At 37.1% G+C, this 25,150-nt stretch overlaps 1 non-coding gene across 2 annotated transcripts in view; it reads left to right on the plus strand.

The window, feature by feature from the left end:
* LOC109418038 (uncharacterized) overlaps nucleotides 1–25,150 on the plus strand; it is a 462,219-nt gene that overhangs the window by 110,853 nt on the left and 326,216 nt on the right. Inside the window, exon 1 of one of the 2 annotated variants that reach the window (XR_009998069.1) lies at nucleotides 18,316–19,951. The exons of the other annotated variant lie outside the window; for it this stretch is intronic. This is a non-coding gene — a transcript (uncharacterized LOC109418038). Of the gene's footprint in view, nucleotides 1–18,315; nucleotides 19,952–25,150 lie in introns of those variants that run through there. 2 annotated transcript variants of the gene reach the window in all.

A 25,150-nucleotide genomic window follows, 5' to 3' on the forward strand; every position in this document is an offset into this window, starting at 1 on the left:
ACCCTCCAGAATCCTTTTATGTATTCTCCCAGAATTCCCCCAAAATCCAGGGTACAATTCTTAAGAATGCTGAGAATAATTCTGCCAGAATCCCGAAAAGTATTCCCCAGAATTCTTCGAGTGATTTCCCCAGATTCTTAAGAGAAATATATCTAGAAACCTAAGAAGGATTTTTCCGAAAATCTGATATGGATTCTTCCTGGATTACGAAAACTTCCCCAGCATGTTTAGGAGGATCGCTGGAATTCCGAGAGGTATTTCCACAAAAGAACAGAAAAAATACCACAGAATCCTGAAAGACATTCCCCCATAATCTTTGAAAGGACTCCTTTAAACTCCTGAGAGGGATTGTCACAGAACTAGGAGAGTGATTCCTCTAGAATACTTTAAATTATTACACCAGAATCTCAAAAGAATCTTCCCATAATCTTGTCAGGAATTTTCCCTGATTACTAAGAGGGACTCTCCCAGAATCCTGAAAGAAATTTTTGGGAGCAACTACTCCAGAATACAGAAAACAGAAGGATTTCTTCCGAATCCTAAGAGGAATCACAAAATCTATGCAAGGGATTCTTCCAAATTCCAAATTTCTCTAGAGAGTTCGGCCCAGAATCTCGTGAGAGATTCTCCAATAATTTATAATTCGGAAAGAAAGTGCCCTAGAATCTTGGAAAATATAGCCCCAGAATTCCAAGGATTTCTCCTAAATCATGAGACAAATTTCTCAGAATGTTTTGAGAAATTTCCCCAGAGTCCTGATGGGGATTATCCCAGAAAACCGAATTTCCAGAGAATCTTGGGAATACTTAGTGATATTCCCCCAGAATTTTAAAAGGATCTAACGCAGAATCCTGAGAAGGATACCACTAGAATCCTGTGTGGAATTTCGCCAGAATCCTAAGAAATGTTCCCCCAGAATTCGTAGAGGAATTACGCCACAATGCTGAGAATGCTGAGTATGATTCTCCAAGTAGTCTGAGAGGAGTTCCTGAGAATGCTGAGAAAGATTTCCTCAGAATTCTGAGTGTGATCCTAAGTGAGGGTCTTCCATAATCCTTAGAGAAATCAACCCAGTTCATCCAGAATTTTCTTAGAATCCTGAAAGAGATTTCACCCTTGGTAGGAAATACTCCAAAATCCAGAAAAATCCTTAGACTCCAGAGATTCCTTAGAATTCAGATAGGTATTCCCATATAATACTGCTGAGGAAAATTTCTCCAGAATTTTTTAAAGGACTCTTCCATAACTGTGAGGATTCCTCTAAAATTCTGTGAGAGATCCCTTCAAAAAGCTGAAAATTATCACACCAGCATCCTGAGAGACCTGATTCTAGAAAAGGGAGAAAGACAGGGAGAGAATCCTCCCTGAATTCTATTAAGGATTCCCCTAGAATCCTAGGAGAGATTACTCCAGTTTTCTGAGATGGATTCTCTCAGAATCTTTTATAGGAATTCTTCCAGAATCCTGAGGGATTCCCTCAGATTCCCGAGATGGATTCATCCTGTGACGGATCGAGAGAAGTTTTTCCTCGGGATTCTCCCAGAATGCTTAGACGGATTCTTCCAGAATCCTGAGAGGGATTCTCCTAGAATCCTGAGAGAAATTCTCCTGCTGTATTGGAAGACATCCCATTAGAATCCTGAAAGAGATTGCCCTGACAGGGATGACAGGGACAGGGATGTTTGGAATCCAGAGATGAACTGATCTAGAATCCTGAGAAGGATGCGCTAGAACCCTAAAAGGGACTCTCTGGACGTTAAGGAGGATTCATTTAGAATCCTGAGAAAGATTCACTTAGACTACTGGGAGGGATTGCCTAAGAAATCTGAGATATACACATACAGGGGATAGACAAAATGATCGGGACAGGCAAAGTTTTCACTTTTCAAAAAATGTTCAATTAGCTGTAACTTTTCGAAAAGTGCATCAAATATTCTAAAATTTTTACTGTAAGTTCCTCATCTAGTTGTGTATCAGTGGACAAAATTTGGAAAAGATCGGACAATTTTTCACGAAGTTATAAAAATTTTTGAAAAAGGTAAAATTATCCGATAGCCAACTTTGAGCTGTTATATCTCCGGATTCACTGCACCGAATGCAATGAAATTTTGACCATTTATGACTTATATAATGAGCTATGAAAAACCATTGACTTAACTTAATATTCTTAACACGGAAGAAAATTATAACAATTAGATTATTTTTCTTATAAAACACCAAATTATCCAAAACATCAACATCGTTTCAAAATTCAAGATGCAAATTATAGTTCATTTAGTTTCCCTCTAATTGACTTATATACAAGCGCGTTTTGAAGAAAAAGTAACAACATAGCCGCCAATAAATTGAAAAAGTAATGGGATGCATATTAAAAATAGACCACTTTACTAAAAAATCGTGAAAAAAATAAAATCACTATAACTTTTTCGCTTGTTAAAAATTTCAAGTTATGTCAAATGTTTTCCAGAGTTCATTATATAAGTCATGAATGGTCAAAATTTCATTGCAATCGGATCATTGAATCTGGAGATATAACAGCTCAAAGTAGGCTATCGCATAATTTTATCTTTTTCAAAAATCTTTATAACTTCGTGAAGAATTGTCCGATCTTTTCCAAATTTTGTCCACTGATACACAACTAGTTGAAGAACTTACAGTAAAAAATTGAGAATATTTGAAGTACTTTTCGAAAAGTTAGGGGAGACTGAGGAGACTTGATCCCTGGGGAGACTTGTTCCCCCCATATTTGCTCGGAATCAAAAACATTTTTCTTCTAGCATATTTTTTTCAAAACTACTCCTGGACAAACGACTATGTTTTGGCTACAAGTGATTTCGATTGTACATTGCATTATTTTTTAACGGCTGATGGTTTGTTTTCAGTCCTTCAGAAATCTTTTAGGCGATTCCGAAAAATCTCAAAAACTTTGTGAAAATTAAACCAAATCATGTCAAAATTTCACAGCACATAGTTTAAATAGAATACTTTCAAACTTATTTATCCAAATAAGGCTGTTGTTAACATATTTTAATTAATTCAGCTTAGTATACACAACAGTGACATGGGGAGACTTGATCCCTCGAGGATTACACACACAATATACATGTGAAAAATAAAATTCTATTCGGAAGCCTCTATTTACTTGGAATTCTAGTCTATTCAACGATAAAATGTTTCAGATAATTATAACTTTAGTACAAACCAAGAAAATGGGGATCAAGTCTCCCCATTTTGAAAATACGGCATATCCTTAAAAATTAAAGGAAATCTTACAATTTCAAACACTCCAAATTCATCGAAAATACAAGAAAACTCGAAAAGAAAATGAATAGGAAGACTCTGGAATTATTTTCCCTTTAAATAAACCATGTGCTCAAAGGGGGATCAAGTGTCACCCATTTTTGAAAAATACATCATAAAACATGCCTCCATAGAAACACAGCTTTGAAAACTTTAACAATAATTTAAAGGCCTTCTGTTGTGTATTTACTTGCAATAGATGTTTACCTGCCATTTTGTACGGGAATCGGATCTAGTTTTGTGTTTTTTCTTAAAGTTTCAGGTAAATTAAGAAAAAGGGATCAAGTCTCCCCAGTCTCCCCTACAGCTAATTGAACATTTTTTGAAAAGTGAAAATTTTGCCTGTCCCGATCATTTTGTCTATCCCCTATATATACAGGTATGTCTCGATTTAGTGGACCCCAGTTTATATAGACCCTCGATTTTATGTACTTCGATTTTATATACATTTTTTAATAATTAAATTCTGCAGTGCATTCTGAAAAAAAAAACGTAATTTAATATTTTTGAATCGAAAGAAAAATCGAATGTAAAAAATCGATTCGGTCGATTTCTTGGGGCTTCAACATCGATTCAAAAAATCGATTAATCGGAACAAAAACATCGATGTTGCGAACATCGATTCAAAATTTCCCAACGCTAATTTGTTGAAACGCATCCGTAGAAGAATATCAAAAGAAATCAGAATTTTAGAAGGAACTTATGAAGGAGAGGGATTTCTTTAAAAATCCCTCAAAGTATTTTAAGATCGAATTGCTGGAGTAATTTTTGAAGGAATCCATGGAGCAATTTTGGAAGAAATCCATAGAAGATGTCTTAAAAGAGTCCTATGACAAATTTGTTAAGGAATCCCATAAATAATTGCCGAAAGAAAATTTCTAAATGAATCTCTGGAAGAATTTCTGAAGAAAATTGTGGAATATTCTCTAAAGAAATCCTTGGACCAATAATTCGTTGATAAATTACTGAACAAATTCTAGTACAGATTTGTGAACTGTAATAATTGCAATATTCCGTCTGATGTGACGGGATTTAGCGCATATAAAGAAGTAAATTTTTAGCTTGTCGCGTTACAGACACGAAGATACTCTCTGCGTTTAAAGAGAACGCCTCCATCCAATTTGTTCAGCTCATGTCCAACATACTTATCAGCAAATCATCAGTATCGTTTTACAACCCATCAAAACACGGTGTACAACACATTCGAACGAAGCGTGACCGGCCTTTTTTCTTCGTCACCGATGTTTAACACCGTATGCATTCTTGTACCCAATCAAACGCAGCGCCAGCGTGTAGCGTTGAGGATTTATGTCCGACTATCAACGATGGACGACGTATCAAAATATTTACTTATTCGGCCATTATTGTTGCAAACCGCGAGTTGAAGCAAATGTGTGTTTGTACTGTGCTGTACCATCACATCATATGTACATCACTTTGTACATCAGCTTTTGCAAACAACTCCTTCCATGTGGAACATTGAACGCCCCCCCGATAAACGCGTGGATATTCATCAAACGCGATGCTGAGAGTGACGGGTTCGATTCCTGATAGTATATCATCCATTTTTCCTGTCATACAGTATACGAGTGCAAAATGGTCAATTGATAAAGAAAGCTCCTAATTATTAACTGTGGAAGATCATAAAACACTAAGGCGAGTTCTGTGGTATTCGGGCCATAACGCCAGAGATAAGACCTAAGCTGACGACGGCCATGTTGCAATCAGCATATACAGGGTGTTAGGTTCCCGAGTGCAAACTTTTTAAAGGGTGATAGAGGACCATAAATGGAGAAAAAAAATGTTCTACGCATATGGTCAAATCTCAACCGTTACGTAGTTATTGAACTTCCCATGTTTATGAATCTTATTGCCTTAACTGGCAATAACTTGAAAATGGTCAAACTTATCGAAGTTTTTTTACCTTTATTCGAAAGATTATTGAATTTTCTAACAAATGGCATCTTTGAATCGATTGGTTTAGTTAAATAACTAAGTTTTCTAGAGCAAAATAGCTACAAATAGTGTATTTTTATTGGTTGTTGTCAATTATCTTCGAAACATGCGTAATAAATTAAAATTCTTTCTTTGGCAAAGTTGTGGCCGCTGTTACACTCTACAATTCGTTCTTTGACACCAAACTTCTAGCTCTTATCGTTTTCTTGCAATTTTGATTTAAATGTGCGGCACAATGCGCAAAAAAGTGCTTCCCATGACAGTTGCAAATTTATGATCTGAAATGCGATGTTAAAACCGAAATTGCAACAAAACGATAAGAGATAGAAGTTTGGTGTCAAAGAACGAATTGTAGAGTAGAACAGGAGCCACAACTTTGCCAAAGAAAGAATTTTAATTTATTACGCATGTTTCTAAGATAATTGACAAAAACCAATAAAAATACGCTATTTGTAGCTATTTTTCTCTGTACAACTTACTTATTTAACCAAACCAATCGATTCAAAGATGCCATTTGTTAGAAAATTCAATAATCTTTCGAATAAGGGTGAAAAAACTTCGATAAATTTGACCATTTTCAAGTTATTGCCAGTTAAGGCAATAAGAGTCATAAACATGGGAAGTTCAATAACTACGTAACGATTGAGATTTGACCATATGCGTAGAACAATTTTTTTCTCCATTTATGGTCCTCTATCACCCTTTAAAAAGTTTGCACTCAGGAACCTAACACCCTGTATATGCCTACTCCTTTGATAGCGATTGGTCCTCATTATTTGTAGGTAGACATCGGGAAGATAAGCAGCGTTGCGGGTGCTGGGCGACGCACGACTCGTCATCAGCTCTCGAGCCAAAGATTGTGATCTTTCAACATCGTCCATCGTATCAGCCAGTCTATGTGAGTCTGAGATATGCAAACAAGTTTGCCCGGTGACATTTTAACGGGAACGTTAATTGATCATCCGTGTCCGAACGAGTCTAGAGGTGATCGTGATCCGAGACATTGGTTGTGGTGAACGCCGTCGGATCCCTGACCTTCCGAACAATTCTTCGTTTCAATTAGTTTCTACATGTGAGATTTTGTACCGTTCTGCTCGGTGGTTTACCAAAGAATATCATCATTGCTGTGTAGCTTTGTAGCGGTCTTCCATTATGTTCTACCATCGCTGCTGCTGCCGCAGCAGCCGCATGCAATAATTGTAGCAATCCGCTTGATTAATGGCGATAATTTGGGTTCCGTCTCTGTGATGTGACCGACGGCTCTGCTGCAGTCCGCAGTCGATCTTGACAACACTCTGCTGGCCAGCGGCATAAGGCTGCTGAACCAACACAGACCCCCGGGTAGCGATCTCATTCACACTACGATATTCTGACCAAATTGCAGAGCTGGGGCTCTTCGGTCGTCGGCGGTGACGACGCTGCTGCCAAAGAGCAGCACTAGAAAGATTAAAGATCATCATCATTATATGTACTGTGGTGCTGGATGTGGATCCCAGATTGACATGGTGGACTGCAAGCGATTCGGAAATTCCGCGTTCTCCGTCCCTTTCGCTGCACTAAGGAAGAGATCACGTTTTCAGATAACCTCTGAGCTGGGGCAACGTCTGGAATGGCGAATCAGAACAGAACTCGTGAAGCCAAGAGCAATAGTGAGGGAGGCTTCTTGGTGGTTTACTCGGCTTCTATAGACCAGACTGTTTCAGAATTTTGATGAGTGTTTTCTTTTTTTCGCAATAAATACTAGGTTTCATAATTTGAAATTTTATTTTGCCTGAGTTCTCAGGTGTAAGGGTGTCCCTGAAAAGAATCAGCAGCCTCATTGAAGCACAGGACGAGGCATTTTCGTGCAGAGATCGTATTTGCTGTGACAGCCCATTACCATGGAGCATCTAAATGACTTCGAACTGGCTGATGATATTGCTTTCCTGGCTCAACGGCGCTCTGATTTGCGGAATGAGCGCGATGATCTAGTCCATCGCTACTCGGCGATAAGTCTAACCATCAACGACTACAAGACCAAATCGTGTTTACACGGACAACCCTTCCAGCTTAACGGTAGCTGAGCAAGCAGTGGAAAATGATGAAAGCTTCCAATATCTTGGTTGCCAAATGGCGGCCGATGGCGGCACCAAGATCGACATAGGTGCACGGATCAAGAAGGCGAGGGCTGCTTTTTTGAGTTTAAGATATGCATGAAACAGCAATCAGATTAGCCGACGCACCAAGATCCGACATTTCAACTCGAACGTAAAATCTGTGCTGTACGCCAGTGAAACTTGGTATGTATCATCGGAGAACATTCAACGGCCGCACGTATTCATTAATAAATGCCTGCGGTATATAATTCGTGCATGGTGGCCTCACAAACGGATCTCCACCGTCGATTTCAACAAAAGCCGAGAGCAACAAAATTTCAGGAGCAAAAGTGGAGGTGGAATGGTCACACTCTTCGCAGGGGCGGGAACGAAACCTGCAAACAAGCGTTAGATTGGAACCCAGCTGGACATCGCAGCAGAGGCAGGCCCAGATGCTCATGGTGGCGCAGCCTGTACAAGGAAATGAAGAAAGTCGGCAGAAATTTGACCTGGCCACAGGTCAAGGCGATGGCTGGCAATCGCCCAGAATGGAGTTCTTTAAATGCGGACCGCTGCAGCACCATGGGGGCTCAGGACTGAAATTCAAATAAAAATGTGCCTCTGGAGCCGATCTTCTGAAGGATAACCCTATGAATTTGTCCACAAATTCTTTAGAGAAATTATTCAGACATATTTTCTATGCATTTTTATTGCAATAATTTTAGAAAGTGTGTGTGTTTTTGAAGGATCTTTACAGAAGCTTATCTAGACGTTTCTCCAGGTATTTGTGCAGGAACTCTATCAGAAATCAGATACAAAGAATGTTTCAGTAATAGCTTGAGGAAATTCTACAAGAATGTTATCAATGGAATTCTCCAGAACTTTTCCTGAGAAATCTTCAATAAACTTTTTTAGGAATTCATGAACTTCCTCTTGGAAAGTCTACAGAATTTTCATCTGGGATTCTTTCAAGAATATCCCAGGGAAACTTTCTTTAGAAATTCTGCCAGAGATATTTCGAAAATTCTTGCTCGAATCAATTCTAAAATAGTTTCAAAGACATCTTCAGAATTTAAGGGATTTCTTAAGAATTCTACAGGAGTTTTTCCAAGGAGTTTCTTTTTCAGATATTTTTCTATGTGAATCCCTTGATAAATTCCTTAAAAGATTTCTGCAGAAATTATTATAAGGATTTTTCCAAAATATCTCCTGAAATTCCTTCAAAAATTCCAAAAATTGCATAAAAAATTGCTGGAAAAACGTCTGCAGGAATCCATCCCTAGAAAAGTCTGAGTGATTCCTTTGGAAGATTCCCTTATGATATTCTTAAAAAAATCCTGGAGGGATTTCTCGTCCGAAGTTATCCCTGAGAGAATACCCGAAGAAATTTCTTCAGATACCTCCTTAGTTCCGTATACGTAGATAAATTTCTGTATACATCATTTTGAAAATGTGTGCAGAAAGTGCAGACAAATGTACTGATGGATTACTTAAAAAAGATCTTCATCAAATTTCTAAGGATTTTCTGATCTCGTGGAGGTATCTCTGAATGATTCTTTCTAATGAGACTTTCTAACCCTAATTCTAATCTGATGAGATTTCTCCACAAAAATGTTCAAAGTACTAGCTGGAGAAATTTCAGATTTTAATCCTGCAGAGACAAAATAAAAATACTAGAGAAATTCCTAAGAGAACCACTTTAAACATTTCTGAAAAAAATAAATATGTTTGTGGAAAAATCTTTGAAAGAATACCTGGAAGAACTGTAAAACTCTCTGCAAGTTTTCATAGCAGAATTTCTTGAAAAATTACTCGAAAATGTCACCACATAAATTCTTGAATAATTTCTCCCAAGACTTGCTAAGAGAATCTTTGGAGAAATTCCTGTACTATCTCCGGAAGAAATTTCTGTAAGAATCCCTGAAAAAGATCTGAATTAATCCTAAGCAATCCTTTCGACGAATATCCGGATGTATTTCTGAAGAAACTCTCGAGTGACTTTCTAAAAAATCTTTTGAGAGTTTTATTGAGGAATTGCTAAATAAATGCCTGAAGGAACCTCTGAAGGAATTCTAACAATGTTTGCAAAAAGAGTCCCTTGAAGCATTTTTGAATTTCTAAAGAAAAACCGTAGAGGAATTCTATTCTTTTGGAGAAATCTCTAGAGGTGTTGCTGGAGAAGCCCTTTTAGAAATTTCTCAAATAATTTCTTTCGAAATTTCAAGAAGAATTCCCGAAGCAATGTTGGAAGAATACATGCACAAACTTCTTTAGCAATCCTTGAAGGAATTTTATAAACAATCGCTGGAGGAATCTCAGGAGAAGTTTCTTTAAAACAAAAAACATGGACTTGTTTCAAGATAAATCTTATGTTTTTTTAGAAACTCCTGAAGAAACCCAAGAAAAAATCCTAAAAGAATTCATGGAGAAATCCCTGAAGAAATTTCCAGAGATATGCAATACATGGGTGGAAATGTTACCTGGGGAATTACAACAATTATTCTCGTTGAAATCATTCTAGGAAATCATCCGAAAATCTTGATTCCATAAAATTTTCGGAAAATTTTTACCTACTCCCGAAAAAAAATCCTGGAGGAATGGCTTTGTCTCTGGAGGAAATCGTGGAGAAAATGTTAAAGGAGCACATGAGAAGGAATACATTCTGAATCTTTAGAAAGAGTCTTGCTGAACTGAAGAATGCAAAAATGCCCCTTCCATGGTAATAAAAAAAATCTTGGAAAAATAATTCATGAAGGAGCTTCCCCAAAATATTTTTTTATTAGCCGAAATATTGAAGTCATTCATATTCCTTGTTTTATTGCTTCTACATAATCTTGTGGGATGCAATTTAATAATTGGTTTTATGATGTGATGATTAATTTTCAGAAAAAAAATGTCGTAAAGTGGTACAGTTAGCGCAAACTTTATAACCATTTTTTGCTTTTCCCTTTCCTAGCTGATAAGATTCCTGTTACCCTTCTGGGCATATACGCTTTTATTTTTATCCTACGCAAAACAAAGGAATGAAGCCCAGTTTATTTTGTTTCATATTCTAGTATTTTTTATTTTTTTATTTTTTTTTTATTTATAAGTGGGCACGAATTAGGTATAACAAAAAGAATGAAATTAATCGGTTCCGTAATTGCAAGGTTTTCCAAGTACAGCAATTTAGGAGCATATCCAAGTAACCAAAATGTCCGCTTCTCATGATGAAATGCGCTTTCAAGTTCCACGAATTTCCGAATGGAACTTTCTGGTTGCTTAAGAGGCTTACAATGAGCCATTCTGGAACTTCGCACATGTGAGCCCCTTAAGCAGCTTGAAAACTAAGAAAAAAGGGCTAAACTACTCTCAACTTTATTGGAACTTTCAAGTTCTTAGAAGTTCTCTACAGTAACTTGATGTGCCAAGGTTTTTTTTTGTCATTTTAGCAAAAACTATTTCATATGGATATTTTCATGGTCAGCGAATTTTAATTTAGCAATCAATGAATGGCAGATAAAAATAAATGTAACGTGCACCGGATTCGAACAGGTATTTGCAGCGTGATACCGTGATATCTCCAGCGTCAAGATCGTAATTCTAGTTTTTTTTTTCAATCTACGACAAGCAAATAATAGTTTTTGTCTTGAGCCAAATAAAATCTTGTTTGCCAAATGTGTAGGAATTCTCCAAAAACCTCTTCCCAACTTCTTCAGTATATCAGCGAAATCCAAGCATCCAAAATTTGAAAAATTCACCAAACATGTGTCGACGAGCTTCGCTGCAATTTTCAACGTATTTTTTCAGAAAGTTGCATTGCCTGTTGAAATTATTCTTCTTTAATTTCGTTTTGCCAGAAGTACTTCACGTTTGTGCAGAATTTTATCTTGAAAAAAATTTTGATTGTTATGATTATTAGAATTATTCTATAAATCTTCCCTAGAATTTATCCAATAATTTTAATTAGTAACTTCTCCAGAAATCATTTATTTATTTATTTTTTTATTTTTTGCTAAATTGATTTCAGTATTTTTTTTATTCGAGCAATCCATTTATGGTATATTTGAAGCTTTGTTTCTAATTTCCGCCAGGCACCAATGTATGATTTTTTTAAGAAAAACTGCAAGCAATTTTTTTTTATTTTGATAGCAATATACATATACCACCCTATAACTCTTTTGTTATAGCTGAATAAATCCTTCTGGAAGCTCCACAATGAATGCTACTATACATTTTCACGCACTTCTTCTTATTCTTCTGTATGGCTATACGTTCCCACTGAAACTTGGTCTGCCTCTCTTAAACTTAGTGTTCTCTGACAGAGATGAACCAGCCTAGGGCTGAAAATCTCTTTAATAGAGACAAAAAAAAGTGTTCTTTGAGCACTTCCACAATTGTTAATTGAATGGCTTTCTTTAACTGCCATTGCATGAACTTGTATATTATGAGGCAAGCACGGTGTTGCACTATGTCCAAGGAATCGAGAAACATTTCCCGACTAAAACGGGAATCGAACCAGTCGTCTCAGGATCGGCAATCTATAGCCTCAACCACTGAGCTAACCAGAGACATTTTCACACACATAAATCCATCATTCAGAAAATTTCTCCAATAAACTTTGTCGTTTTTTTTTCATGGGGTTCCAATAAAACCTTATTCCATAATTCTCTTTCGTAATCCAAAACTTTTAAAATAAAATCTACATTTTACACCATCATCAAAATATAACGTATTAATTTTTAATTTCTTTTTTTTTATTTCAGGTACGTTTTGTCATCTTGACTATCACTAATCCGACAAATAATAAAATAAAGGTAAATATTAAATTTAAAGGAAAGAAAGAATGATGGAATTTCTTTGAAAATACATAGAAGAATATCCGGCGGAATTTCTGATGAAATTGCTGTGTGAATTTTTGCAAGAATATCTGCAAGAATTTCTTCCAGCCTTTCCGTAAGAATCCTTATAAGAATCTCTGAAAGAATCTGTAGAAAATTTCCTGAAGCAATCCTTGGAGCAGCGGTTTTCAGATCGTGCACCGCGGTGCACTTGGTGCACCGCGAAGCCATGACAAGTGCACCGCAGCACTTCAAAAAAGTCTTGCATATTTAGGTTTTAATTTAAATCCATTACTTATTTCATGAAAAATAATTCGACTTAATTAGAACAACTGAACTATTGTAAGGTGATCCAAGGGTTGAGAGTAATTTCCATTATTCCAGCCGGCGAGTTAATCTTGAATCCAGCAAAAACCGTCTCAGATATTCGCGAAGAATCATGGAACAAGTCTGCCAAAACTCTTCTAATAAATATCATATTTTTCCAAGAACTCGTAATGGATGTTCACAAGTACCTACCCTACAAGGCATCTGCAATGTATCTTCAATGAATGCGCTAAAAAATCTCAGAAGAAATCTTGCTAATATTTCTGTGGCTTTGCTTAATACCACTGATCTCGAAATCAGAAGAACACACCAATCCTTCCAAATTGACAAGATGGCCTGGCAGAAATTTATCAAAAATTTTATCAATATATGCCAAAGTTCTGAAAATAAAGCTGCTAAGTGTCTTGCTAGAAATTTTTCAGAAATCCAGTGAATGTCTTGGAAAAACGTCTATCAAAAAATTCTAGTAGCGATTCCCTAACCTCAAACCTACCTGTCCAACGAACGTAAATTCTTGAATTTTATCATCAAATTAGCTCGTAATTTGTACAAAATTACGAAAGTTGTCAATTCCGCCCATTTTCAATTTGATTCTGATCCTGATTATTCGCAAATTCCAGTTTTAGAAGCGTTTAAAAGGCTAAAAGTTAAGTTACGAGACGCTACTGCTAGAAATAATTCAGTATTCTTGGAAGGACTTTACCGAGGTTTTTGAAAACAAAACACCACTCATTTGGCTCAAGATTTCGTTAAGCATTTATAAAGATCTTGTCTGAACGTTTCCAGAAACATTCTGAGCAAGAAATATTCCAAATCTAATAACTGTGTCACTTCACTATGCTCAGATAAGTGATTAAAAAACGTAAGACAGTGTCATAATTGGTGGAGGAAAAACTGATGACAAGTGTATGTACCTTGGAATTGCTATGAAAAATACGACAGCTTTTTGACGAATTTGGAATTGTTTCTTTTTTTAACAATAATGAACATGTGCACCGCGGAGCGATCCATTTCCAAAAAGTGCACCGCGAGCCGAAATGTCTGAAAACCCCTGCCTTGGAGGATTTCCTAAAACTTTCTTAAGAAATGCTTCGAGCAATTTTTGAGAGAGAAATGTCTTGTAAGGAATATCGAAAGAAACGTGAAGAAATCTTGGAAATTTCCTCAATAATCTCTTGTAGAATTTCTTAAGCAATCCCTGGAGATAATTATTCAGAATGCTTCATGAACTTTCTGAAAAAACCTATGGAGTATTTTTGAGAAAGTTCATGGAAGGTTTCCTAGATGAATGCTTTGAAGGGATCTATGAAAAAATGAAGAAATACGTAGATCAATTTCTAGAACAATGTATGCAAGATTTTTTGAAAGAAATATAGAAGCATTTTCTAAAGGAATATATGCAACGTTTTTGAAAGCTATCCGTGCAAGACTTTCTTATGGAGTTCTTGGAGGAGTCTTTATGGAGGAATTTTAAAAGTCTAAAGGAATCCCTAGAAGATTTTGTGAACGAATTTATGACTGAATTTCTTTAGGATTAATCCTTCGCAGTCGGAGGGGTCATATTGATCCCAACGTTGAAAATGAGCATAACAAATGCTTTCAAGACCAACGAGGTTGCGGCAGCAGTAGCGAAACTATCCGTCTTCAAAGGGTTAAATTTTACGTGGAGTTTCCAAAGGAGTCCCTGAAAGAATTTCTTTGAGAATCCCTGGGAGATTTTTCAAAAAGTCGTGAAATATTTTTTGAAACAAACCTGGGGTGGATTTCAGCAAGGGTCCATGAAAGAAATATCTAAAAATCTGTGGAAGTTTTTTTAAGTAATTTTTCGAGAAATTTGTAAAGAAATCTGTGGAGGAAAATCTGGACATATTTCTGGAGACATTATTAATCAAATTTATAATAAAAGCCATGGGAAAATTTATGAAGGAATCTCTCGAAAAATTTGTGAAGGAGCCCCTAGGGCAGTTTCTATAGTAATCCAGAATGCAAAAAATTCGCAAATGGGATCTCACATTTTTTTAAAGAGTCCCTGGAGGAATTTCTGAGGGAACCTAGGTAGATTTTCTGGCAGAAATTCAGATTTTCCAGAATAAAATCCCTGTGACTATTTACAAAGCGAATTCCGGAGAAATTTTTGGAATAAATCCTATGAGAGAATGCTTAAAGGAATTTCTAAAGTATTTTTTTGGCAAACAATATAAACAAAAGTCTCGAAATAATAAGGTTAATCTTTGAAGGTTTTTTAAAGAAATCACTGGAAGAATTTCCTTAGACACTCATACATAACTTTCTCACACAACTCTTTGTGAACCTTCTGGAGGAATCCCTGGTGGAATTTCTGGAGAAATTGAAAGTTGCTGTGGGAATTTCTGGTGAAATCCTTGGAAGTATTTCCAAAGTAACACCAGTACAAATTTGTGAAGGAGCTTTTAAAACATTTTCTGAACAACTCTGGAATGGTTTCTGAAGGCATTGCTGAATGTTTTATTGAAGGAATCTCTGGAGAAATTTCTGAATAAATGTCTTATTAAGTTTTTGAAGGAATCTCTGAACGAATTTTTGGATAATTTTTTGGATAATTATTTGTAAAAAAAAAATTGAGGAATTTCAGAAGTGAATTTCTCAAACAATCTCTGAACTGATTTGTGAAAAATCATGGGAGAATTTCTGAAGCAATTCATGCCAGACTTCGTAGAAGAATTCTTTGTTACACTTATGAAAACGTTTTATAAGCATTTCTAAAGGAATTTGTGGATGCTTTCCTAAAAAAATCCCGTACGGAATCCTGAAAGAATGGGGGTTTATTCAAGGAAACCTATAGCAGCTTTTCCAGAGAAAGATCTGAAGGATCACCTGAGGAACTTTCAAAAGAAATCAGTGGAAGACTTTTCAAAAGGGATTCCTTTATAATATAACTTTATAGGAGAACTTTATAATAGAATCTATGTCTACTGCTCTAAAAATTCTCACAAGGATTCCAGATTTGTTTTGAAAATTACTCTGGAGTTTCCTTTAATTATTTCCTTAGAGATTCCTTCACAAATATACCTAAGGTCTTCAAGTCCAAATGAATCTACTATGGATTTCTTCCAAAATCAATCAGTGGAATCAATTATTAGTCCGGAAAGTTGGTCTTAAAATCTATCAAGATTTTTTTTTCTGTATTAACGAGATATTTAGCCCTAGACTAGTTCATCTCGGGACCCACGCTTCACTTCCCTTCCGAAGGAAGAACTCACATTGTGTGAGTTTGTCGGTAATGTGATTCGATTCCAGGTCCTCGACGTAAAATGCATGCGCTTTAATCAGATTTGTTTCAGAAACTCCTCCGGCGTTTTTTTTTCTCAAAAAATCTTCTAGGGATGCTTTAAGAAATTTCTTCTGGTATTCCTTCAGATATTCCCTGATGCATTTCTCCAAGAATTCTTCTACGTTGCTCGGGGGATCTATGGGTTCCTTCTGAAACTCCATCAGAACTTGCCTTAGAAATTCTTCTGAGGATACATTGTTTAAAAAAATCTTCGGAATTTTTTCCAGGGATATCTTCAGAATTTTCTTCAAAGATTTCTTTAGAAATATTTCAAAGACTCATTAATAAATTCTTCCATTGGTTTCTTCAGAAAATGTCCAAGATAATTCATTCAGTCCACAAAGATTTTATAAGGAATTGCTCTGGGAATTCCAGTGAAAAATCCCACATTTATGTTTTCAGAAATTTCTTCATGGATTCATCCAGAAAATTATGCAGGAATTCCTCCATAGATTCATGCATTACTACTTTAAGTGACACAGACAGGATTTTTTTTATTTGGTCCATAGATTTTTCCAGGAATACTTTCTTATAATCCTCCATACATTGTATTAATGCATTTCTCTAGATTTTTTTCACAAATTTAACAATAATTTTCCAAATTAACTCCTCCAAGCGTTTCCCGAGAAGTTCATCCAAGTATTTCTCCTGGGTGTTCCTAAAATATCCTTCTTCGGATATCATTTCAAATTATTTAGTAAAAAGTTTAGTAAAAAGTACTTCCGGAGATTTATACAGGGATTTTACTGAAGTTTTCCTCAAAAATTCCTTCAGGGTTTCTTTCAGAATTTCCAGCTGGGATATGTACCTAGCATATTTTTACCTCCAGAGATTTCTTCAAAGTTTTAGAGATTTCTTTTGGAGTTTCAGCAACGGATTTATTTCAAAGTCTTTCGCAGAGATTTTCCGATATTATTCAAAAATGTGTGTACAAATCAAACAAGAATTGCTTTGGAAATTCAGGTTTTCTAGAGCGCTATGAGAAATTCCTTCAGTGATTCCTGCAGAAACTCATACAAGATTTTTATTTCGAAATTGCTCTTGAAATTTCTCTTGAGATGTCTTGCAGAATTTATTCTAATTTTCCTTCTTGGATATTTGGAGGATTTCTTCCAGAAATTGCACAAAATTACTGAAGAATTCATGTAGGAATCCCTGACGGAGTTTTGGAGAAATCCCTGGAGGATTGTTCGAAGTATTTCCTTAAAAAACTTCCGGAAGGAGATGTCTTTAGAAACTCTGAGAAGAAAATCTTGGATTTTTTTTTTTCGGAGGAGTTGCTGAGCAAAAATTTCTGAAGAAACTATTGGGCAAACCCCTGGAGGAACTTCCAGAAGAATCTCTCGAGAACTTCTAGAGGAATTAAAAAAAAAAATGCTCAAGCAAATTCCTGAATAAATGGAGCAATAGGGAATCGCGCTACTTGGGCGGTGGCTTCTATATTCGTCTGTTTTCCACTATAACTCAGTCAATCTTGAACCAATTGACACAATTCTTGGAATGCGGTGAGATAGGTATAGTATCTACCCGTGTACAAAATTTCAAGTCAATCGGTTCAAAATTGACCGAGTTACAGTGGAAAACAGACGAAAATAACAGACGAAGAAAACCACCGCCCAAGTAGCGCGATACCCTACATAAAAAAAAACTTAAATAAAAATTCTGACAATATTTCTGGAGCCATTCCTTCAGAAATATTTGAAGATATACAAGAAGGGATACAAGCATAAACTTATGTGGTAATCCTTGAAATAGCTTCCATTACAATCCCTTAAGGAATCGCAGGAAGAATTTCGGTTGAAGTTTCTGAGGAAAACTGTGAACGAGTTTTGAGATGAACCTTTTGAGAAATTCCTTGAGAAACTCATACAAATGTCCTAGCAAAAATTCCTAAGGGGATTCCGGAAGGATTGAACTTTTTTGTGAGAGAAAAAAAAAGTTGGCTATCCAAAACATTTTGGCCACCCCCTGTACATTACGAGCACCAGTGGATACGAGGGAGATACATTTCTTACGAAAAGTTTTCATCACTCGGAGCGGGAATCGAACCCTCATCTCATGGCATGGTAACGCTTGATGACGCTAACCGCAAGGCCACGAGGCTCCACCAATTTAGTGAGAATGACTAATATATGCCAAAAACTCTGAGCTTTTTATCGTAAACTCTGTTTTCATGCAATTTTTACATGGTACATTTTGGTATACAATTTAAAAAAATAAAAAAATGCTTTGATTTTTTTGTAAAGTTCGATTTTATTTGAAATGTCGACATAATCGAGGTTTACCTTTATAAATGAGAAAAAATGTTCGGTTTTCTGGTGTATGATTTATTTTTATTTTTTCATTCAATCCAATTCCGTTTGATTGAAATATTTTTTTTCTGCTTCAACTTAGACATTTTTTCTGTTTAAGTGGCTAATGAGTGAGTCACAAATTCAGTCTTTTTATCTGTTCATATCTGTGCTATTATCGGTGTTTCTCTCACCATGCTCCATCGGCTCCATAGACCCATAAAAAAATCTCTCAACCGAGATTAATCAAATATTTTGCACTTTTACTCTCTGCGTCTCACGCGTCTTCAATCTCTTGGTTTTTTTTTTTTTGCTTCGCGATCGCTTCCATGCATCTTCAACTCTTCCAATCCAAAACAAGAAAATCCAGTTCGTCTCGCATACCAGAGAACCGTGCTGGACCCTGAACCGACCGAACATCATGCAGAAAACTTCAAAACAACTTCTCTCCGACTCCAACGATCTCCGCTGTTGAACACCGATCGCGATCGACCCCATCCGAACGACGACGGCTTCGTCATAATTTTCTCTCTTTCTCCGCTTGCCGCGGGGGCATTCCCCATGCGCATAGCCGAGCCGATGGAGCCCCCAACAATTGCAGCGGAACCGCGAGCGAGAGCCTAACCGCTACCCGTCGTCCGTCAGTCTTCGTTATCGTGCAGACCGAGCCACAAGTCGTTCGTTTCTCGTTTCGACGAACTGCTATCGGGGCCCCCTCAAGTGGGGTTCGTGAAGATATCAGTGTTTTTGCGCGCGCTCGCGTTCCGTCCCGTCCGAATTTGCATGTTATTCAGGGTTGTGTACCTTAGGAGTACCTGGAACTCCAAGCCAAGCCTCCGGGCGTCCGTTGTCTTTGTTGTCTGTGAGCCGGATGATTGGGGTGAAAGATAAGGAGATCGCGGGCTGTGAGTTGTGGATTGATAACAGTTTATCAGTGTGTTTGTGTTGATGAAGTTGAAGTTGGGATATCTCAAGTGATAGGAAGACCCACATTTGTGCAATACAGTTATCTACGCTGCTGTCCGATCGGATCAACTCAGTAGCGATTCTAATATACGATTCTGCGAAATCTTGTATCCAGTGGATTTGTCAACCGACAATGGTTCTTTGTTCGAAAACCGAAGTGATTTTCATCGGAATGGATTGAAGATCCGATGAACAGCGAAGTATCAAGTTTCCCGCATATCCCAGTGAAGAGTCACCGCTTGTGTCAGTGTCGAATTTATTGAGAATTCGTATCGTACTTCATTTTCAAGTCTGGATATACCTAGCTACATGCAAAATAGCAAACAGTGCAACAATGTAATGCAACTACTGAATGTCGATTATTGTGCGCCGTATATTCGTGAAGAAGAATTCGTACCGCTGCTGTCGGTGATGTATGGTTAAGTGCACCTATCGATTATAACCTCAAAATGATTGAAGCCAACCACGACGGTGGCCGGAGAAGATTAAGAAGAAAGCCAACCAGAGTGCTGCAAGCTGACGAATAGTGTTAAATCGAATGAGGCGGCTTCTTGTGTAGTTTTTTTTCCGCTCCTCTCCGTACATATCAATTTATGAAAACCATACGATGTTGCTGAAATCCAACTGAATGTGCAGCATCCCATATGTGCTTTGAGAGTGACCCGCAAGTGTTATGTTAATGGATCGCGGAGATATGCGAAGAAGATGATGATCGCCGTTGTTGCCGTTGATGGAGTCCGTTGTTCGCCCGTATCGGCAGCAGTTCTTGGCAGCACTTGACTTGATCGCCAAACCAATTGGTCCAGGAACCGATCACCGGACCCAGGATTGTCCGCCCGAACGGCAAAGGAGGGCAGGCTTCTACGAGCCCCGAAATTAGCGTGCTTTTGCGCGAGAGGAAGGCAGGTAGGTCCGAGTCCGGAGGCGTTGTTGTTGGTGAAAACGTGTTTTCTCTGCGCGTCTGGAGGAGAGTTTGGAACCGGTTTTGGGAGGGTTTGGCGAGAGCACGATCTGGGTCTTGACCTTCGGTCTTTCGGAGTTGGTGGGTGATGACCGCTAGAGCGAGGTGGTCGAATGTTTCGGGATTTTCTCATGGAGATAAGCGTCGGCATTAGACGATCTGCACGATCGATTAATGAATTCGTTGGAATTTAATTTAGAAAACTGTGTAGATAGAGGGTGTGAAACAAATTTGGCAGGGGTTTCTGTTTCAGACATTCCTCACTAAAACTACGTCACTATTGCATAATATTGACTTAATTTTGTACATCTTGTATGAACTTCAATATCTAGAAGACAATTTTACAGCCTCAAGTGTGATATGGAAGGCAGTAATGTCATGGTAAATCTCAGCTGGTTACTTATAGCTTCCAACGCCCCTATACTGGCACGTCCTTTTTCCTCAAGGACGTCCAAATATCTTCAGGGATTCCCTCGGAAACTACTCCAGAAATTTCTTCGGAAATTCCCCCCGGAGTTTTTCCTTGGACTTTTTTTTTCAGAATTCATTTTTTCTTTTAGGAATTCCTTCAAAGATATCCCAGGTAATTCCTTCAGGTATTCCCCAAGGATTATTTCAGGAATTGCTCCAGCGATTACTTCAGAAGTCGCTTCAGAGATTTCAGTCCAAGAAATCTTCCAGCTTCTTTTTCGATAATTTCTTCTGGGAATCTCTACAGCTATCTTCTAACTTTCTTTCAGGTATTCCTTCAGAATATCCTAAAGGAGCACCTTTGGAAATTGAAAAAATTCTCCAGAGTATGCACTTTCTGGAAGAACTGCTGAAAAAATCTCTGAAGGAATCTTTGACAGAATTCAAGGAATCGCAGGAGCAGTTTTAAATAGAACCTCTACAAGAATTTCAGCTGAACCTCTGTAAAGAATTTCCCGAGGAACTCTTGGAGTAATTTCCTTAGAATTTGAAAAGGGAATATTGAAAAAACCTCTTGCTGAAATTTCCTAAACAAACCCTTAAAATATTGAAAGTATCTCTAGAGATATTTCTGAAGAAATTTTGGCCTGAATTCATGGAAGAATTAGGACTAAAACAATTCCTGAAAATTTGTTGGAGAAATCTCCAGTCTAATCCTTGGAAAAATCCTTGAAGGTATTTTTGAAAGAACGCTGGGCAAATTCCTGAAGATGGCTCAGGAAAAATTTCTGCAGGAATTCCTGTAGTAATTCCAGGGGATACTTCTTGGGAAACGTTTGTTGGAACTCTAAGAGATTTTTTTTTCAGAAACTTTGGAAATATTTCTAGGGAAATCTTCCAATATAGTACCAGGAGGATTTCATAAATTCATAATTCTTAAAACAAACCGAAGGAATCATATCAATCTCTACAGCAATTTGCAATGAACTTGCTGTAGAAATTCATGGAAAAAATTTGTGGAGAAATTTTCTGAATCCGTAAGAATATTATAATAGGCATCCTTGGCATAAATGCTGGAGGAATTTCTGATAATATATACATAGGGAAGCACTGGAACTCTTGCTAGAATCTCTCTGGAGAATCACTGCAAATAATAATGGAAGCATCGCAGAAAGAGTTCTTGCTGGATTTTCTGGATAAAATCCTGAAGTAATTCCTGGACACATTCCTGCGGACTTTTTCCATGCAATCCATGGAATGGTCCCCGATGAAATCTCCAGAGGCGTTCGTGAAGAAATACCCGATCGAGTTCCTGAAGGATCACCGGAATATTTTCTGGCTGGAAGAATTTCTGTAACATTGTTTGAAAGAACTTCTGAATGCGGAGATTAACCAGCCTAGGGCTGGAAAACTCGATTATAAAAAAAAAAATATAATATAATATAAAATGCGCATTACGGTTCTTTCAGAGGGACTTTCAAAAAGACATTCTGGAAGAATATCTGAAGTAATCTCAGAGAAAGTTTCAGAAGGAATCAATGAAAAACTTCTCAAATATATTCCATATTTGAAGGAAGCCCTAGAGAATTTCTTAAGATTCCAGGGAAATTTTTGAAACAATCCTTGAAAGATTGTATGAATGAGTTCCTGGTGCAATTTAGAAAGGAATCTCTGAAGACATTTCAAAAGGAATCCATGGAGGAACTACTAACAGAATCCCTGTCAGAATTTTAGAAGAAATCTCTAGTCTAACTCCTGTAGAATTCCATGAAGGTATTTTTGAAGCATTCTCAGGCAAATTCCTGAATGAATTTCAGAAGAAATTACTGAAGAAATTCATAGAAGAATATCGGGGGAAACTTTGTGGGAAATGATTGGTGTAACTATAAAAAAAAAATATTGAGGAACTTCAGAAGAACTCCTGGAGAAATCTTTCGATAGAGTTACAGGAGGATTTTCTTTATAAAAAAAATGCGGGAGAATTCCGAACAATCTCTTAAGCGGATAACAAATTCCTAGAAAATATTTGTGGAGGCATTTCTGGAACTGTGGAAAAATCCCAGTATGTATCCTTGGAGAAAATGCTGGAGGTATTTCTGAATATACGTGGATAAGCCAGTATAACGCTTGAATGAGCCTCTGTATGATTTGTTCAGGAATAGCTGGAAGAACTCTTGATAGAATCTCTGAAAGTAATGATGCAGGAATCTCAGGAGGAGTTCCTGCTGTATTTTCTGGATGATCCCCAGAAATAAATCCCATTGGCGGCGTATCTAGGATTTTTTTACTAGGAGGTGCCAGTTTCAATGGCATTTCAGTCACTATAGCCAATTCACTCGACTTGCATAATTTTGGAACCCTAGGAGGCTAGGTTTGAATGTTTTGTTTTATAGAATGAGGAAATCTACTGATCAGATGCCTCGACCCGCTTGGATAAATATGAAATGTTCAAAATATCGATTGGAGTAGTGTTGTATTTTTTGAGAACTAAAATCTCAGTAAATCTTGGAAACTACTAAATAGCATAGCATAGTATAGGCGATTGTATACATCGTGGGTGGCTATATCAAGATCAGCTTCATGTGTTTTGAGAAGTCTAACACCTAGTGTCGCTAGAAGAACTTTGGTATGAACGCATTTTTCTACATGTTAGAGTTGGTTGAAACAAGCACCTGGCCAGGTCCTTACAATCGCTAAGAAAGGGTAGGAATGTTAGTTTAACATCTACTTCAGAGGATACAGTTCGCTCAAACTGCCTTTATAGACGTTGCAGGGAATTTTTGTTAATAGTGTGGGATTACTATGCCCAAGTAACATTTGTTGTCAAATAGACTAGAAGAGATTCGTAGAACTATCATAAAATCATAATAAAAAGTATTAGGTTTTATGACGTATCTGAAATCCGCTACAAAACTAATTGACCATTAAATTGCTACAAGGGCGAGGCGCTTTATTCGACAGTCTAGAGCGCAATTGACATTCGATGGGTAAATAGTGACAGTCCTTTTGTTTTATCAGTTGAACATAACATGACCACGAGCAATTGTAAGTATGATTCTTAAAATCTACCAACTTTTCACAAAGTACGTAAAATACAAAAAAGTGGTGTTTTCAAAAAAAAAAAAAAATCTTTCGGCAATTCCTCAAAAAATTTGGCCCGATAATTAATTATAATTTGCAAAGTGCTTTGCAATTTGAATACAATTGAGATTCCTTTAAAATTGGCTATTTCTTCAATAGCTCCTTTGGGTCCTCTTCGGAAATTTCTTTGAGAATTTCTTTGGTAGCATATTTAGAATTTCACACAAAAAAAAACCCTTTTAGCACATATTTTAAAAATTTCATCGGTATTTCCATGCAAACTTCTTCAGCAATTCCTTACGGATTTAAAGTGGCAATCCTTCCGAGTTTTTTTTTCGGAGTTCACCAGGTAAGTTCACCAGGTAAGTTTTTTGAACACTTTTTTGGTCATTTGTTGGAGAAGTTTTTTCTGTAATTACTGTGGAAATTCCTCCGACAAATTTCTCAGAGATTTCCTTCGGGAATTTCTTTGAAACAAATCTTCAGCAATTCTTTCAAGCATTTTTTTAGAATTTACACGAAAATTCATTCAAATTTTTTTGAAATTTTTCTGAAATTCCTTTGATAGTTTTTTCAACAACTCATTTGAGAATTTCACTGGCATGATCTTTGGAACACATTTCCGTAGGAAACTCCTCACGCACTTCATTGGAAATTCCTTCCGAAACTTCTTCTGCATATTATTTTATATTTCTTTCGTAAATTTATTTGTGAATACTTGTAAAAATTTGATTGGATTTTTTTTCGCCTCCTATGAAATATTTTTTGATAGAAATCGGCTAATTGCTATAATAAAATCTTTAGGAATTCCCTTGGCAATTATTAAAGGAAATTCGTTGGAATCTCCAGTGTAAACTAAGTAGGCTAGTTTTATAGAAAATAAATGTGGCAATTGTTTTGGAATTTCTCTGGACGTTTTTCAGGAATTACTTCAAGTTTTCTTTTGAGAGTTTCTCCTAGATTTCCGTTGCACAACGAAATTTCATTTCCTGATTTCTTCGGATAGCAATTGTTTGAGATATAAGAGCCTGAAAAGATTTCGGCCTGAAAAACGGTGCAGTGTCTACCAAGTGAGTAAGACTGATACAGCCTTAGCTCACGAGAATAAACACCAGCACCTGCTCGACCTTCGAGAAGGGAGGCATCAGTGTAACATACGATGCCGTCGGAAATAATTTTTCCAGATATCCAGATGTCCACTCTTCCCGGGAAGGGAATTTCGTGGAAAATGTCCTATATGGAAAATTACAAGCAATTGTAAGATCACTTGGAGCAAGGACAATTTTGTCCCAATTCACCAAAAGTGGGAACAACGATGTGTGTGTTGATGTGCGGTTCACAGGAGTTTCCTCTAGTCGACCGAGTACCCGTAGACGGTAAGTGCAAGAAAGTGCTTCTTGTTTGAGATGAATATGTACTGGAGCAACGTCAAAGAGAACTTCGAGCGCTGCCGTGGGAGTTGAAGAGAACGCACCAGACATCGCCATTAAGCACATCCTTTGGAGATGGCCTAATTTTGATTGGACCGTTCTCACTTCGCCCTTTTGCCACCACACAAGACATCCATAAGCCAGTATTGGCCGAACAACAGTTGTGTAAATCTATTTGATATACTTGGGTTTAAGACCCCAAGCTGTACCAAAAGTTCGCCA

The sequence above is a fragment of the Aedes albopictus genome, chromosome 2, assembly GCF_035046485.1.
Source record: "Aedes albopictus strain Foshan chromosome 2, AalbF5, whole genome shotgun sequence".
NCBI classification, from domain to species: domain Eukaryota; kingdom Metazoa; phylum Arthropoda; class Insecta; order Diptera; family Culicidae; genus Aedes; species Aedes albopictus.